The sequence below is a fragment of the Miniopterus natalensis genome, chromosome 13 (genome assembly GCF_054644295.1).
Source record: "Miniopterus natalensis isolate mMinNat1 chromosome 13, mMinNat1.hap1, whole genome shotgun sequence".
Classification (NCBI taxonomy): Eukaryota; Metazoa; Chordata; class Mammalia; order Chiroptera; family Miniopteridae; genus Miniopterus; species Miniopterus natalensis.
The window spans coordinates 1,952,374-1,970,428 of NC_142093.1; the positions used below are offsets into that span (position 1 = coordinate 1,952,374).

Below are 18,055 nucleotides of genomic sequence, written 5' to 3' on the forward strand. Positions count from 1 at the left end.
CCTGCCCCTCACCACGCTGTTGCTGCAGTTTTATGAGACTCGGGCTAGAGACACAGTGGCAGTGACCCCCGCTCCCACGTTGGAAGGACCACATGCAGCCTTTCGCGGTCAGCGCGGTGACAGACAAGACCACGTCAAGAGCCGGGAGGGCTTCCTGGGAGAAGGGACATCTGAGCTGGTCTCCCTGAAGGTGGGAAAACGCCGGTGGCAACACCCAGGGTGAAGGGAGGGGTCAGAGCAAAGGCGCAACACAGGTGACTCGGATTCGTGGTTGGAACGAGGTCAGGGGGCCATGGTTCTTCCGACCAAAACAGTAGCTGGGTTATAAAGGACCGGCCTGGGTCAGGCTCAGACCCCGAAGGTGGGGGCCAGGTGGGAAGAGGCTGTCACAGTGACTGGGCTGAGGGGACCTGAGTACGTGGGGCCACGGGGGATGCATGGAGACGCACCCCGAGGGTCAGGCCACTGTCGGCTCTGTACTACACGGGTTTGCTGATGTGTTTTATTTTCTCCAAGGAACTGGGGGAGCGTGGGGACAGTGCCGATGGCGGGAGGCCCCGGGCCTGCTCTCTGCCCAGCACCCCAGGGGAAGCACCGCGTCGCAGGAACCCGGGGCCTGCGGAGCCTTCCGGGCCGGGCAGGGCGGTTCTGCTCCTCAGGTCTGCACATTTGCAAAGGAAACCACATCAACACCCTCTGCTTGCCAACGCGGCCCTTCATTCATGAAAATTCGTGAAAAAAATCACCAGGTATTTGAGAAGAGAAAACAATAAAGTTAAATAGTAAAGAGAAAGAAATGAGCACCTGATCCCAGTGAAAAGACAAACAATTAGGACCGAGGAGAGCTGTTTGTTACGATGGCAGCCTTGGAAAGGGGTCCGGAGGGGAGAACACGGGGAAACCAGGGTGTCCTCTCAACGGAAGAGGACCCGCTCTTTCCAACGCAGGGGGCGCACCAGGCCCCAGGCAGGGGAGCGACAGGGAATCGAGGACCATCTGCCACCCTCCCTTAACCTCTCGCCCGGAGACGAGGCCAGGACCCCGGCGCTGGGGAAAGAAGGCCGCCTGCAGAGAACAAGAACTGAACGGACCTCAGGCTTATGGATACATTGTAACGACGGAAGGAAAAGGGGCGAGACAGCGAATGGTAAGAACAGTTATTTTTAAACTAAAATTCTATTCCAAACTGCAACCAAGTGGCGTAGTGGAAAAACAAAGATATTTTGAGAGTTTAGGACTCGGGAAGTTGTCCTCCCCTTTCTGGGGAAAAACTCAACACCGCAGAGCAGGGACTAATTGCCAGGCACCCTCCTTAGCGAGGAGAGCATGTTTTTTTCCTCCGCATCAACCCTTTTTTTGTCCTAAAGTTGTAGATGAAGAAACTGTGGCAAACAGAGGTTACACTCTGGCGAAATCAAAAAGGAACTCAAGGGAAAAGATGCTATAAAGCGTCACTCACGTAAACGCAGGAGATGCCTGGAAAGAAAGCCGAGGCCGGCCGCTCGGCGGCGCTTCCGGAAAGCAAGAGACCGGTCAGGAGAGCAGGAGGCTCGCGAAGGCCTTCGAGACACACACATCCAGTTACTTACGTTATGTGACAAAGCCCCTGAAAGGAGTAAAGACGTGAGCGATGCAAATGTCCCTCAGCCAATGGTCACAAAAATGGAAAAGCCACAGGACAAGACAACGGCCGGGGGGGGGGGGGGGGGCGCTGAACGAAAAGGCAAAGAGAAGCCAACTTACAGGGGCCCTAACTGAGCGAGAGGCGGCGTTTAGGAAAAGAAAAATGCGTTTCACCTGGACTCCTAGAAGATTGCCCTTCAAACAGCGCCAGTTCGCTAACGTAGAAATAACTTCTCCTCGAGGTGTTCTGCAGGGGGAAACATTAAACAATCAAAATCATAGAAGTGCTGCTTTAACTGTTTATTTTTAGCATCTCCTTAGAAGCATGGAAAAGTTCATTACAGTTACAGTGAAACATATAAATATGATATAAAATATGGCAATATAAAAATGAAACAGCGTCTCTGGACAAAAAGGGAAGACAGGCGGGAATCCTAGAGGTGCCAGTTCCTCACCCTTCTTTTTTTTGTTTTTAAATATATCTTTATTGATTACAGAGAGAGGACAAGAGAGGGAGAGGGAGAGATAGAAACATCAATGATGAGAGAGCCATTGGTCGAGCCCGCAACCCGGGCATGTGCCCTGACTGGGAATCGAACCCCGATCGCCTGGATCCTAGGTCGACGCTCAACCGCTGAGCCACGCCTGGCCGGGCTCCTCACACTTCTTAACGGAGACCCGACAGGCGCCATCTAAAGTCAATGGATCGACAACACCAACGGCAGGGTCCTGGGCAGACGCCTCCCCCAGGATGACACACGGGTGGCAATAAGCACGTGAAAGGACGCTCCAGGCCTAAGTCATCAGGGGAACGCAAATCAGACTGTGAGACTCCAGCACACGCCCGTGAAAATGGTGAAATCGGAAGCTGATGGATCGAGAAATACATAAGCATATTTCTTAAAGTTTGAAGCCCCCCAAAAAACTTTAAAAAATACCTAATCAGCAAAACTCAACATGTGAGAGATCGGAGAGTGTGTAAAGGGCATTAAATTCCATTTCTTTCCCAGCTACGAGTTGATAGGCACTGTCCAGAGTTCATGGATCAAGATAGAGGGGTAGAAACAGTCCAAGATAAGGCTACGGTGGTGATTTCCAGATGAATTAAAAGCCAGCGTGCTTACCTGTGGGGCTCGGGGGCGGGGAGGGGGAGGGTGTGTCTAGAAGTGAGTTACTTTTACTTGGTATCCTCTCTGCTGCTCAGAATGTTTTCTAAATAATGTGCCTGGCGGGCTTTTGCCATTCAAAACGCTGCTTTTGAATCATCGGTCGTTTTTCTGTTAGGGAAGAAAACAGCTGAGGGCTGGTCTATGGCCAGGGTGCCCCCCCACGCCCCCCGATCAGACGCCCCACCAAGTCCAAATCGGAAAGCCGAGCCTGTCACCGAAGGCAGCTGCAGCCGCCGACGGGCTAATTGCCGTCATGACTTAGGTGCCGTGACCTCGCAGTTCTTGCAGACGGGGGCTCACCGCCCTCTCTGGGAAGAAGTGTTCATCTTTGCTGCTGAGTCACCGGGCCCTTCGGTCCCCTGCGAGCCGCGTTTATTAGTCATAATGTGCGGGCTGGGGGTGGAGGTCGCATTCGATGGCCCTGCGACTGCGGCTGACGTTTCGACACGGGAAACGCCTGCTCGGCCTCCGCCAGCTCTTCGGCAGAGCAGCGAGAAAGGCTCGTCTGATTTCGCTAATTCCAGGCAAAGGAAAAGTCCGCGTTTGTTCAATATCGGGGACTTTAGATGCTGCGGCCGGGTCAAGCCCACGACCTGTACAGGTGTCTTTTTCTTGCTATGAACCCCGGGTCCCCGGGAGGCTGGGTTGGGTGGGCAGCCTCCCTGCCACTGGGCACCCGTCTCTCCGACGAGCCTGCCCGCTCCATCTTTTCTTAAATGGCCTTTGGCTTTGCGATTCTACAGCAGGATTTGTTGAAAGAAAGTAAGACTGGATCCCATGCAAACTTGTGGCTGCAAGGATTTCACTGAAAGAAACAAGAAACGGCCTGAGGCCGACCGAGCGGGGTGGCCCCCCACCCGAGAGCTCAGCCTTGGGAAGGGCCGGTGACGGTGGCCGTCTGCGTTCCGCTCTGGGACGCCCGCTCCCCAGGGTCAGTCTCCAGCAGGCTGCATGAGCACCGTCAGCCTCAACTTCCTCGCCTGTGAAATGGGAGCAACGGTACCCACTCTGGCCCCTGGGGCATCACAGGGCCGGATGGGCAAACGCCCGGGACAGCGTCTGCCCGGCTGGAAACACTCCATCATGGCTACTGTGCAAAAAGGGTAGTTCTACGAATAACCATGGCACCGGTAGGAACAGTAAACGATAAAGACCAGGTCGCAGGGGAAGATGTACTAACAGAGGAAACACACCTGCGGCCTGTGGGGATTGATGGGAAACAGGCCAGGGGCTGCCCGGGGCCTCGCAGGACGAGAGGAGCCGCCCTAACCAGCTGAGCACCGAGGAGGGAGCTGGCTGCCCTTACCCCAAGGGCGGAGCCACGGCGACGTCCGTTTGTCTGACTCCCTGTACCCATAAACTTTCTACAAGAGGGGGATTTTACTTTGGTAATTAAAGAAATCACTTTTTAAAATATTCCTGTTTTAGGTGACTCCCGTGCACAGTCTCAGTGTGGTCGCCTCCAGCCCTCTCACGGGGCCAGTGAAGAGCCAGCCCAGCACCCAGGCCCCCTGTGGCCTCACAGAGCCCCGGCGCTCGGAGGCAGCCCCGTCTCGGCTCTCTCCTCCTGTCCCCGCACATAGCACGAGCTCAGCGAGTATTTCAGGGGTGAACGCCTGAGAGACGGATCTCCTGTAACATCAAGAGCCGCAAGAGCAGCGGCTGACCCTCCTGGGACCTCAGAAACGCATCCTGGAGTGTGGAGCCGGGCATGGAGGAACCGGCCCAGTGACCCCCATCCCAGCGACCCCCATCCCAGCGACCCCCATCCCAGCAACCCCCATCCCAGGAACCCTCATCCCAGGAACCCCCATCCCAGGAACCCCCATCCCAGCGACCCCCATCCCAGCAACCCCCATCCCAGGAACCCCCATCCCAGCAACCCCCATCCCAGGAACCCCCATCCCAGCGACCCCCATCCCAGCAACCCCCATCCCAGGAACCCCCATCCCAGCGACCCCCATCCCAGCAACCCCCATCCCAGGAACCCCCATCCCAGCGACCCCCATCCCAGCAACCCCCATCCCAGGAATCAGCCCCAGGAGCCAGAAACAGGAACTGGAAACGCGCTGCGAGCTGGGGGAGCGGCCCTGGCCTTAGAATGGGGAGACCTGGCGCCTGGCAGGGCGATGTGAGGAAACTGAGAAAAAAGAAGTGAGGCAGCTCAGGCCCCGTCCTCTGTTTATTTCGAGGCTGCCGAGGGGGCTGCGGGCTATCGGGAGGAAACGGTTTAAGATGGTTACTCGCTGGTTACTAGTTTCTTGGGTTCTTGTGTCCTGATAGCATTTGCACTTCCCCGGGCCCTCTGGCCGCACCCACAGCACCGTGGGAACTGCAGGCAGCCAGGCGGTGGGTGGGAAGGGGTTCTGGGGCAGGGGTGCCTCTCGGCCCAGTAAATCAGCCCTGACAGCGGCTTCCCCCCAGGAACCCAGCCAGAGGGACCGTCCTCGACAACCCCACGCCCACTCCGCCACCGGCCGGCCCGGCCCCGGCTCACCCGCTCAAACAAATGTGCTCGCAGGGACATTTTCATGATGGATTTTTTTTCATTTAAAGTTAATCACATTATTCTTTCCATCTGCTCTTTGTACCTCTTGCAATTTTAGGGAGGCTGAAAGAAGCTCAAAAAAAAAAAATCGTCGCTGATTTCCCAAGACTTGACTGTCTCCACAAGTCCTGTCTGCAAGGACCTGAGATGTTCCCCTCGGACTGCCCAGCCCATTATTTCCCCGGGAGGCCTGATGTCTGTTTTGATAGCAGCCATTTATCACCCTGCCGAAGTCAGGCTGCTGCTCGGAAGGCAGGGCCAGGATTTATGAGTCGCTTTGCTCTGGGAATGAATTTAATTCCCAGGGGTGGACATGGTATTAAAAGACTTGGCCTCCCGCACCTGTGGCATTGGGGCGGGTGGCTTCCGACGTGAGTGGCAGCTGAGCCAGGAGCCCGGCCCTCGCCCTGTGCACACCCCCCCGAGTCTAACTGCGCGGCAAACCTCCCCACCCTCCCAGGCAGGGAGAAAGCTCGGTTAGCACGTAAAACCCAGCTAAGCTGGTAAAAAACAATGGTTTTGTCCGGCCGGGCGTGGCTCAGCAGTTGAGCGTCGACCTAGGATCCAGGGGACCGGGGTGCGAGTCCCAGTCAGGGCACACGCCCGGGTTGCAGGCTTGATCTCCAGTCAGGGGATTGCAAGAGGCTGCCGATCAATGACTCTCTCATCATTGATGTTTCTCTCTCTCTCTCTCTCTGAAATCAATAAAGGTCTTTAAAAACAAACAAACAATGGTTTTTGTTCATAATGATTTCAAAACAATAAAATGGACTCACAGGGCATTTTCACGCTATTTTTGGAGTGTATGAGTTTTAAAATCATTATTAATTGAAGATACTGTTCCACGGCCTCTATTTTTAAGCTCTAAACCAACTTTGTGCTATATTTGGGCAACTCGTTCTTGCAATTTCTAGTCTAATGTCCTCCTGTGTGTGGTAGCCCAGGAAAGAGGGCACATAGCCCACGGGGTCCCCAGAGGCTCTCGGAGCTACTGATGCCTGGTTCCCGCCCCCAGAGAGTCTACGAATCAGGATTTTTTTTTTTTAAATATGTTTTTATTGATTTTTAGAGAGAGAGGAAGGGAGAGGGACAGAGAGAGAGAAACATCAACGATGAGAAACACCATCGATCATAGACTGGTTGCCTCCTGCCAACCCCCTACCGGGGATCAAGCCCACAGCCTGGGCCTGGGCCCTGACCGGGAATCCAACAGGTGACCCCTTGGTTCCTGGGACGACCCTCAGCCACTGAGCAGCACCACCCAGGTGAGAATCAGGATTTTTTTTAAGCTCCCTGGGTGATTCTAGCGTCTAACCAAGTTATAAGATAATGAATTTGGTGTTTTTTAAATAGTTTCACATCAGACATCCTTCTTATAACTGGTCATCTATTTTTAACGGGCCAACCCCGCCTTTCTAAATCACTTCGTGGATCAAGGAGGTAACTGGACAAACATGCCTTCCATCGCCACGGACAGCGAGTGGTTATGACGAACTGTCCCCACCTTCCTGACGCTCAGTGCAAATCAAGGACGAGCCGTCACCAGCTCATCTGCCCTACAGGCCGTTTGCAATGACCTCCCAGCTCACGGGCACCGGCCGAGTGTCACGCGCGCCTTGGCGTTAGCGCTGAGCCAGGTAGCGATCGCTGGTTTTCTGCTCACATTTCTCCTCGCCATCTCCGCCCCTCATCCATCACCCACCACCCATCCTTCCGCCCTCGTGAGCCACGGGGATGACAATAACAAATGGCCCCATTCCTGTCTGAAAGGGCCTCACCATCTGGGGTGGAGCGCGGACGCGTTAGCAGAAATGGCAGGAGAGGGCGAGACGCTGCAGGAAAGCGGAGGATGCCCGAGGAGCGCAAAGGCTGGGCGCCCGACACTGCACCCGGGCGGGCAGGTGGCTGCCACGGCCACGGGAAAGGTGCTGTTATTCTTGCAAAGTCACTGCTCTATCAGTGAACTCAAACTATTGATGACCATCCTGGGCACAGCACCTGGGCATAGAAAGATGCCCACGCCGCCCAGAACAGATGACCTGTTCTCTTTGCACTCTTCTTCCGTCATTTATTGGACCGAAATAAATATATGTATCAGCAATTAGGACGCACATGAATCTATGAAATATCAGGATTCGTGCGTCTTCTGATTTAGATATTCTTATTTGTAGTGGGAAGAGCTTATGTGCCAAAAACTCTCTGTTTCAGTCTTGCTGGTTCCATTAAAAGTACAAAGCTTGCATCCAAGGACAGATGTCCCCATGAGGGAGGCTGCACACTTAATGGCTGTCACTGGGGTCAAGAACATGGCCATCTTCCTGGGGCCTCCTCCTTAAATATCACTGACATTGGGGATTTCTGCACAGCGGCCGGTTAGCTCATGATCAAGCAGGTGCCTATTTTAAGACCAAACGCAGAAATACTGGAGAACCATGGACAGCTGCCAATATCAAGATTCCCTGGGCAGCCGCCTGGGAGAAATGCCACCGGGACGCGGGACAGAATGGGACCAAGTCACATTGTCCACACACTAAGTGACTGCTCACGGGGCTGTGTAAGAAGTGAGCACAAAATAGGGTGTGAGTGAAACGACTGCGAGCTGGTCAATAATGTGTGAGGGGAGCCTGGCCGGTGTGGCTCAGCGGTTGAGCATCGACCTATGAACCAGGTGGTCACAGTTCGATTCCCCGTCAGGGCACATGCCCGGGGTTTTGGGTTCTATCCCCAGTGGGGGGCATGCAGGAGGCAGCCGATCAATGACTCTCATCATTAATGTTTTTATTTCTCTCTCTCCCTCTCTCTTCCTCTCTCTGAAATCAATAAAGATATATATATTTTAAATAATAATAATAATATAAGAGGGAGTTTATAGGGGGTTCTCCTTCCCTGATTTGAAATATATTGAGGACCTGATTTTAACTTTATGGTCTCACAAAATTGGAACCCTAAGGGATATTAGAGATAATTTAACCCAATATTAATTTATAAATTAAAAAATGTGATGTCCAGAATGGTAAATCAATGGCCAAGGCCATGCTCCAGATAAAGGCCAAGGTCAGAACCAAAACCCCAGGCTTCCCACCTCCCGCAACCCTTCTGACCTGACCTGCAGTCCTGTCACACAAGGTTTGCCTAAATCCGTTCCCACGACTAAGAAGTAACTTCTGATGCCACCACGAGAGCAAACCCATCACTGGTTAACTCAGGCAGTGGCTACACACCTCGGCCTACAGATCTGCGGGCACAGGAAACATCGTTTATTTATTTTAACTACTACTGAGTTTATTTTCAGAGTCTCATTTCCTCCTTTCAGGACCACATCACCTGGTGCCCAGACAGCGGGGGGAGGGGCTGGGATGGGGGTGGCACATGGGGGCACCTGACCCCGGTCCCCGCCATCCGTCAGCGTGGATACCTTTCCAGGATCCACAAAGCCGTTCCCCTTCCACCCGGTCTCCTGGGGCCAGTCCTCCTCTCCCCCGTGGCGGGCCCTCTGCAGGTACAGCGACCCCTGGGCCTCTCTGCCATGAAGCCCACACCCTGCGTGAGCCTGTTCCGCCTGCAGGTGAGGTGGGCACCGGGGGCCTGGAGGAGGGCTCATGGGCAAGTGTGAACCTAAGCAAGCTTCTGCTGAAAGTGTTCCACCTGCTGGGACCAGGGACACTCTGGGGTTAGCTCTTCACCCAGGGCCCTGCCTGAGGCATTTCAGGGGAGACGGGGTCCTAGAGGGGTCCTCAAACATATCCAGGGCTCCAGCAGGGACCCTCCACCAGCCCCTCCCACAGAGGACCCATACCTGCCGAGGGGCATGCGGGTGAAGGTGGGGCTGGGCATCCTCTCAGGTCTCTCCAGTCTCTGGAAGCTTTATTTAACCTCAGGGCAGCCTTAATGAACAAACACTGGCTCTGAGCTGGGTCCTTCCACACTCACGGTTCACACCTGAGTTTGTTTTGAAATGAAAGGGCCGCTGCTGTCCTGCGTCTCCCGCCTCACCTGCCACCCAGCTCCCACGCTCAGGGCAGCTCTGGGTGCTGAGCTGAGGGCGAAAGGCTTTGCTAGGAAAGGAACAGGAGTTTGGAAGCGTAACGGTCATTACACACGTTTGAAATGACCTCTCAGAAGCCCCAGCCTTTCTCGGCGGCAGCAGCCACCACCAGGCGCCACCCCAGTCGCCGGGGCGCCCTCACTCGATCTCTCTCCCGTTCAACAGGATGCTTCCTGGAGCCTGACCCAGAGCTGCCCAGGACGAAAAGCCATCGTGGAACCAAGAAATCGGGGCTATGACGGGGAAGGAGGGCACTGCCTTTAGGGGAACAGGGAAGGCAACGGCTCCTAAGGCCATTTCCAGGTGCAGGTCCCCAGGAGCCCCTGGACGCATCCGCGGAGCCCCAGCACCCTGTCGGCAGAGGGTGTCCGTCATCAGGACAATGCCTGCGAGAAAAAGGGGCCACCGGCTGGGCTCTGGGCACGGCTGCCTCGTGCGTTGCGTCCACCACATTCGGGGCTGGAAGCCACAGCCTCAGGGAGCAGAGCTTCGGGCCAACCGCCCCTCAGGGAAACCACCTTCACGGCAAAGACACCAGGTGGGAGAGTCCCGCCCCTGCCAGGCTGGAAACGCACAGACAGGGTACCAGGGAGGTGGGGGAGGTGAGGGACAGGGTACAGGACAGACCTGGAGACCCTCCGTGTAAGATCAGAGCAGAGGTGTCCACAGCAGGTAGAAGACCAGGGGACATCGGGCTCCCGGGAGTTTCCCAGCTCCAATCCCCAGCACCGGTCCCCCACTTTCATTGGGCCCTGAAAAGCAGGTCTTCACTAACAACCCGTTAAAAACCTCTTAACAGAAAAACAGTTTTTTCCACCTTGACCCAGATACTAAATACAGCATCACTGGCCGCGCTCAGCAGGAGGTTTTCCCCACATTGGCCGCGGAGGTGAGATATGTGCTCACAAAGACACGCTCACACCGAAAAGCCGAAGGGCAGCCGCCTCACAGCAGCGTCTAGGGGCCAGTGCCTGTCCGAGGGGCGCACAGGACACAGGAGGATCTTCCTGAGTTCTTTAAAACCAGGCCAGGTGCTCGCTGACAGGCCAACGGCACGGGAGGTCATCGCGACGTCTCGAAGGTCACTCTAGGCCCTTGTCACTGGGTCTCCGGCCCACAGGAGGGCAGGGACACCAGCCACCCGTCCGCTTCCCCTTTTCGTGGTTTGGCGCAGTGCTGGGCCCTGGAAGGGACTCAGAACCACGCCTTCCCGAGCACCACACACAATCAGCAAAAAAGAATCTAGTTCAAAGGTTTCTGGGCAGGAAATGCCAAAGCATTTGAATTACCGTGAAGGCAGCCAAGGGAATGAGAGCGCCCTGGTCTCGAACCCAACCGCCCTGCGCCCCCCAGGGTCCTCCAGAGACTCCGGTGCGGGGGAGCCTGTAGCATGGACCCGAGCGCCACCTCCCCCGCCCCCACCAGCATCAGCACCCCGCCATCACCAGGGCTGCGCCTCACTCATAGCAAAAGCTGAAGGAGAGGCCACAGAGAGCGCTGGGGTTAGTGGTGAGGTGGTAGATCTTTGAGATCCTGTGAAGTTTCAAAGCCAGCAACCGGCAACGCCTCGCTTCGCAACCCCGGCTGAGCCCCGCCAACTGGGGCTGTGACCTTGACCAATCGTGGGCTGTGTCCTTGCTCGTTTTGAGATGGGCAGTGGGCAAGGTGTGAGCGGACTACGGCCTCGGCGACCGCAAGCTCGGGGGCACCCTGCCTCCGAAACCTCCAGCGGGGAAACTGAGTCCCCACTGCCAGCGAGGTTTCCCGGAGCTCCGTCCCACCCAGCACTCTAGTGTGGACGGAGGGCCAACAGGGTGCTTAGCCTGGGTCACCCGCGTCACCTGCGGGGCTGGAGGGGGCGCTCTTCCTGCTCCTGTCAGGGGGCGTGGGGGGAGTTGTCAGGCGCCCCTGCCTGGTCCAGAGGTCACTCCGGAGACCAAGTTGGGGGCTTGCAGGGGCGCAGGAGGCCAGGAGTGGGAGCGCGGGGTGCACGGGGGATCTCGACGGGTTGGTGGCGCCTGTCTCCAGGCTGCACCCACGTGGAGGCGCCTGCAGCACCTGGAAGGCAGCTGGGTGCCCTCCTCTCTGTCTACAGCCTCCCCGGACTCCTGCCGGTCTGCCTTTGACCCTGGACCCTTCAGTGCTCCCGAGGGCCAGGGCCGGGAGTGGGGACAGGTGGGGGAAGGTGAGGGACGCGGGGGGGGGGGGGCACTGAGCCAGCCTTGCAGGCTGTGCAGCAGCCAAAGGTCCTCAAGCCTTTGAACTTTGCTGAAAATAATAAAATACATACAGTCCTTGCAGGAAAAAGCGTTGACCGATGAGTAGGGTCTCGTTTGCGTATTTAAGCGCATTGAATAAATAACTGAAATAAGCACAATTGCACCCCACCTGAGTTTCGGCGGCCTTCCTCCTCACGGCAAGTGCATACTGTGAAATAAACTGGAAGGGCCCGGGACTGGGCCGGGCTGGCGGCAGAGGCCAGCATCTCCCCCTGGGCGCAGGCTCTCAGCCGGAGGCTCCGAGAAACAGGGAAGTCCCGGCAGCATTCCCACCGGGTGGGACAAGCGGCAGGTGCCGCCGACCTGCCGGGTACCTTCCTGGCTTTCACTTGCCAGAAATGCGCACCCTTTCCTCCCCGCTGCGCTGCCCTTGGGCCTCGCTGGATTCCCCAGGGTTTCCGAGGCTCGCTGTTTTCCTGTTTCCTTCCTCACGGACACAAGCAAACAGTTCTGATTCCATTTAAGGCCTGTGAAGAGTCTCCCCCCCACCTCCGCCCCACAGCCGGCCTTCTCGTAACAGGTGAAGTCCGTTCCCAGGTGTTAAAAACGCCGCGGACTAATCGTTACACACGCACACGGAAGGGAAGCGCCGGGCCTCGCGGCGGGAAAACACCTTGCCCGGCCTGCCCGCTGCCCACGGTACCTCGTGGGCCTCCCGGGGATCCCAGCCCCACCGCTGAAACACCTATTTACTTACTGATTTTTAGTGTGTTACTTGAAACTCCTACCCTCCGAGGGAGAGAATGAGCGTGTTTTAGGCGTTCGCCTGCCTGCTTGCTCCTCGGGTTCCGCAGGTTAGTTCTGTGTCGACGGCTTATTTCCCTCTGGCGCGAGGAGCGATGTCACCTGCTGAGGCCGTCACTGGATGTTGCCGTGGAGCCGAGGAAGGACGCGACCCCCAGATGCTGCTGGTGTTCAGGCCTGTGCCAGGCCAGCAGCAGGCGCCACCTCAGCAGGGACAGACCCCTCCTGCTTCCCACGCAGGCCCGGTGCCGCTCTGGCCCCGGGAAGATGTCAGGATTCCAGTGCGGGCCCCGGGCACTGAACTCGGGCACTGACCCCCACCCGCCTCGCCACCTGAGCCCCAGCCCCGAGCACACGGACTTGACCGGCAGAATTTCACACCAAGCTGCGCAATGGCTGGATCAGCCGCACAAACCGCGTCAGCCCCGCAAACGAAAGTTTCAGAAACGACGAGTCCCCGAGCTCCTACGTGCATGGGTCCCGTCCGCCCTAGAAACGCCACGCGTTCCCCTCCTGGTCGCGCAGGTTTCTCTCCACACGTGCACACCTATGCATCGGACACGCCAAACTCACCCACGTGTCCTTCTCAACGACTGATCCCCCAAAGCGGTCAGAAAAGAGAGTGACTTGGGGCCACTTCTGCGTTGGGTCTTTAAAACCGTGCTTACATCGGTGAAGTAAGCTCGCCATTCAGGGGCCTGGGATACACCGGCGGGGCGCCTGGCTCACGCCCAGAGCTCGGTCGACTCTGCAAGTACTAGAAGAGCCTCTACCGTCCTTTGCTTCCGTGGCACTTGTCCCTCAGAGCGAACTGGTGTTTTGTTCCTGATTGTCTCCCACCCCCATTCTTCCTTGATCCTCAGGAGCCCTGCCCCCCGAGAAGAGCCCCCCCCGATCGGCACACGTGAGCCCAGGAGGGGGGATCCCACCAAGGCACTGCCCACTTCCTCTGAGCCACACACAGCCTGAGAGTCACCCCCAAAGAACAGGACTTCCCCCAGTCTCCTCAAAGCCTGCAGTGGCTCAAATGAAAGAAAAACTGCAGCCTGCGAGGCCGGCAACATTCCCTGAGTCCGTGAGCAAACAAATGAAAGAACAAACAGAGCCACTGCCAGTGGCCTTCCTCACTGTCTCCTCCCACTGTTCTGGGGTCAGTGCTCCCAGACTTTTAGGTGTCATCGAGCTAAAACGTTGAATTAATTTCCGGTTTTCAATTTAATTTTGATTCACTGACTTAGCCGGTGAATTTTTAAAAAGAAAACTTGCAAAAGAACTAGACCCTTCGAATCCTGTCACGGTCCAGATTCCTTACCCCCGATGGCAGCGGCCCGTTTATTCTCCAGTCTGAGTAAATACCAGGTCACTTGGCGGCGATGCAGGGCAGCCACCCCCACGGGGGCCCAACACAAACACCGCTACAGAGATGCTCTGTGTCTCCGACGTGAAGAGGGCAGTGTTTTGAGTGATGTTTTCCTGGCCTGAGGTGCCCTCTGCCTTCCTCCAGATCCCGGTCGAAGCTGAACCCGGGGCCCCCCTTCTGCAGGTCGTTGCAGCCAACGCCAGCGCTCCGCATCGCTCCCGCCCCTGACGCCAACATCACTCCTAGTCCTTCAAATTAGCACTTAATTACAAGGCTGTCTCGTCTCGTTCCAGGGCTTCGAGAGGGCTATTCTGGTCTCCCTGCCGGATTGTGGTGGGCAGGGCCCCTGTCTTCATGTCTTTTTCTTTTCCTGGGTCCTGCCCAAGAGGAGCAGGTGTGGGCCGAGCACTAAGGGGGCCCAGATGTCCTCCATGATTGGTTCATTAGGTCTTCCACCAACGTCGGTCTCCCAGCAGCTTGGAGGCTGCGTACGGGTCCCCAAGACAACCCAGGTCAAAGTCAGGTGGAACGTCACAAACTGACCGGACCCACGTCAGGCCACCGTCAGACCAGCCAGCAGTGGCCCTGCCCCAGCCGGAGCCCAGCCCCTCCTGGCCAGCCCCTGGGTCCCGCGGCCCTGCAGGCTGCCCCTTCCGAGACCGCAGCTGAGATGAACCCAGAGACAGGACCATTTTCTCAGAGTCGTGCCTCTTTAAGCACTTGGGGGGGGGGGGCTGCCTAAAAGGAACCACGGAATCACATGATCTCGCTCGTACGTGGAGTCTAAGGAACAGAAGAGACTGACGGACAAGACAGGACCTCAGACGTGGAAGCACGGAACAGACCGACAGATCTCAGAGGGGAGGCGGGGAGGAGGGAGGGGAGAGATTAACCAAAGAGCTCATAAGCCTGACACGCACAGCCACGGACACGGACAGTGGACAGGCGGGGCCTGGGGTGGGCTGGGAAACGGGGGCGCCTGTCATATTCTCAACAACAAAATAAAATGTAAAAAGGGAACCACAGAGAGTAAAAGAAAAAACTCCTCAGATAAGCTGCATTCAAATCGCCTACTTAGAGAAGAAATTAACCTTAACTGCTGAGGTCAGAGAACGAGCATTTTCACCCCCGTCTCATTCTGGTCCCACGTGAGGACTTCTCTGTGGGTCTGACGTTGATTCTACCACTTGGAGCAGCCAGGCCAGTGTGCCCGGGCCTCGTGTCAGCAGACTCGAAGCAGGGCTCCTTTCTTTCTGCCACTTGCAGTTAAAGCCCAGCATCTCAGCCCAGCCTGGCAGGGGCACTCGCTCCCACCCACTTACAGACATGCCTGGAAGGAATGAAGTGCCTTCATTTCTCAGAAAGAGGTGCCGTCAGCCTTCTGGTGAGCATCACTTCATTGTAATCACCAGCAGTCACACTTCAGAGAGGCTGTGGTTACGCGTGTGGTTAGGAAGTACCTTCCAAGAACGAACAGATAAATTATTCTATAAATATGTGAGGGAATATTATTCGGCCTTAAAAAAGGACATCTTGCTTTGCATCGGCATAGATGAACCTGGAGGACATCGAGCTAAGTGAAATAAGCCAAACACAGAAAGTAAACCTGCGTGGTCTCACTTATATGTGGAATCTAAAAAAATAAAATAAAATAAAAAAATACAGAGAAGCAAGGAGTAGAACAGTGGTTCCCAGGGGCGGGGAGGCAGGGGGATGGGGAGATGTCCAGCAAAGGGACCGAGCAGGCGAGCTCGTCTAGACACCTAATGTGCAGTGTGCACTCATAGTTGGTCATACCCTTGAATCCAGGAGATTTGCTAAGAGACTGGCTTTCAGGTGCTCTCATCATAAAAGACATAAGCCAGCTACGCAAGGAGTCTGTGCCCATTAGCTTGACCAGCCGCCGCTTCACTAAGCGTTATGTGTATCAGACCATCCCAATGCACGCCTCAGACATACGCAATTTTAATTTTTACAAAGTAAAAGTAGAAAAAGCAGTGTCTTCTGCGAGAGGAAGTGGCCCTGCTGAAGTGGCCCCAGGGCGCGGCCGTTGGCATCCGAACCTGGGACCATAGGCAGAAGCTGAACGTCTCAGAAGGGCAGCTCTGTGACCTGCAGGCAGAGCCCACTGAGGCCTTGGGGGCCTCGTTCCTCGCCCCCCCGTCGGATCCGCGGGTGCAGCTGGCATTTCCTCTCCCGGCGGTTCCGGCGGCCGTTCCCACTTAGCAGTCGTCTGTGCCCCGTCCTGGGCTCGGCATCAGGCACGGAGCTGAGCAGGCCCAGGACGCGCCCCCGGGGCTCCCGCGGGGATGTTCTGAGCGCCTGCCTTCCGACGGGTCGCCCAGGTGACCGGGACTCGAGGCCGCGCTCACCTCTGGCTGGCAGGCTTCCTACTGGGTCACCATTGGCGATATGAGAGGAGGCAGAGACTTTCCAAAACAGCACCCTTCAGTTACGGGCAGGCGTGTGCCTTTGAAATGTGTTTGGATTATAAAGTATTTCAATCATGTAGAATATGATACCGCTAATATAACAAACAGCCATAGGACTGCCTGTGAGACCTAGTGGTTCTTAACATGTCGACGTATTTCCTTTAGACCTCGCATTCTAGAAGGAAAGGGAGGGTTCTGCTTATTTATTTGTTTTCTGTGCCTCCTCCCCGTGGTTTTCGGTTCTCTAGATATTCAGAGAAACTTCTCTGGTAACAAACTAGAGAGACGATCCCTGAAAGGAGAGCCTTGAAAGAGGGCATTTTAAATAAAACGGTGCACGTATCGCGAAGCCCTTTCGTCGGTGGCATCGATACCGCACGGCCTGTTTGTAGACGTTAGATCAGCGTGCGGGCCACCCTCTCCGTCACTAGCTTCCTTCACTTCACGTTCTGGTTGAGAGGTTCGCCAGGCGCATGCGGTGGGCACTCAGCGCACCTCCGCCGCTGTGCGGGTCTGCGGTGTGGACGGTGTCTAACCCTCTCCTGGGGCCGCCTTTTAGGGCGTTTCCAAGTTTTGCGGTTACGATGTTGCCTCGGTGGCTTCTGCACTTGCTCCCCGGGCCCGGGGCTGAGGATTCCCCAGGGCGCGTCCCCCGGCGTGGAACCCCCGCGACGCGGCTCGCCGCTCCCCGCCTTTGCAGGCACCCCGAACCGCTCTCCGAGTCCGGCCCCTCTGCCTCTCACACGGAGGCGTGGGGCAGTCCCGCGGCTCCACGGCAGCCCCGACGTTGGGCGCCATGAGGCTGGGATATCTACCCACCTGGTGAGCGTCCCCCGATCTCATTGTTGCTTTGCTTTGTGTCCCTGGGGTGGACCGGTCCCCATACATTTGCTGTCTTTCCCCCGTCACGAACGATCTCATCCCATTCTTTCCCCATTTTTCTCTTTGTTGTCCGCCTTTCCTGATTTTGAAAGAATTCTTTAAATATCTTTTTTTTTTTACCTTTTTTGTGACGTCTCTGTTGAGATACAATTCACGTACCACACAGTTCGCTCACTCCCAGGGCACGCGCCGAGCGGCTCTTAGGATATTCACGGGGTTGTGCGCCCATCCCCACAATCGATTCTAGAATCAATTCCTAGAATTCTAGCACATTTTTATTAGTCCCCCCAAAAAACTTCCGTGCGTGTGAGCCACGCCCCCAGGCTCCCCGTTTCCCCAGCACTGACCTGCTCTCGGTCCCTGTCGATTTGCTGGCTCTGGACATTTCATCTGAACGGAATCGTACAATATGTGTTTTTTTGTCACTGGCTGCTCTAACTTTGCATATTTTCTTTTTTTAAAAAAAAAATTGTATTGATTTGAGAGAGAGAGAAACATTGATGTGAGAGAGAAACATTGTTGCTCGACCAACTGGACCACACCGGCCAGGGCTCGCTTTGCCTATTTTCAAAGCTCATCCATATTGTGGTAAAATACACATAACATAAAATTTACCATTTTAACCATTTTTAAGTGCACGGTTCAGTCCACCGAGTACACGGAGGGGCCACCATCAGCACCACCCACCTCCAGAGTGTTTCCATCTCCCTCCCCCCCCCGCCCCGCAGCCCCCGGCTCCCACCACCCTACCTGCCGTCCCCGTGACTGATCCCCCTACGTGCCTCACGTAGGTGACACCTTCACTATCTGTCCCTGTGTGACCGGCTTACTTCGCTTCGCATGACGTTTTCAAGGCCCATCCTCCTTAGAGCCACGTAATACTCTGCTGTGTGTACCCCCCTTTCCTTCTCCATCACCCACCGATGGGCACCTCGGCTGTTCCCACCTTTGGGGGTCCTGCTGCTGTCACCAT

At 56.0% G+C, this 18,055-nt stretch overlaps 1 pseudogene; it reads right to left on the reverse strand.

Annotated features, from left to right (window-relative positions):
• Positions 1–16,365: 16,365 nt before the first annotated feature.
• LOC148091589 (small nucleolar RNA U3) lies at positions 16,366–16,508 on the reverse strand (annotated as a pseudogene).
• Positions 16,509–18,055: the final 1,547 nt, after the last annotated feature.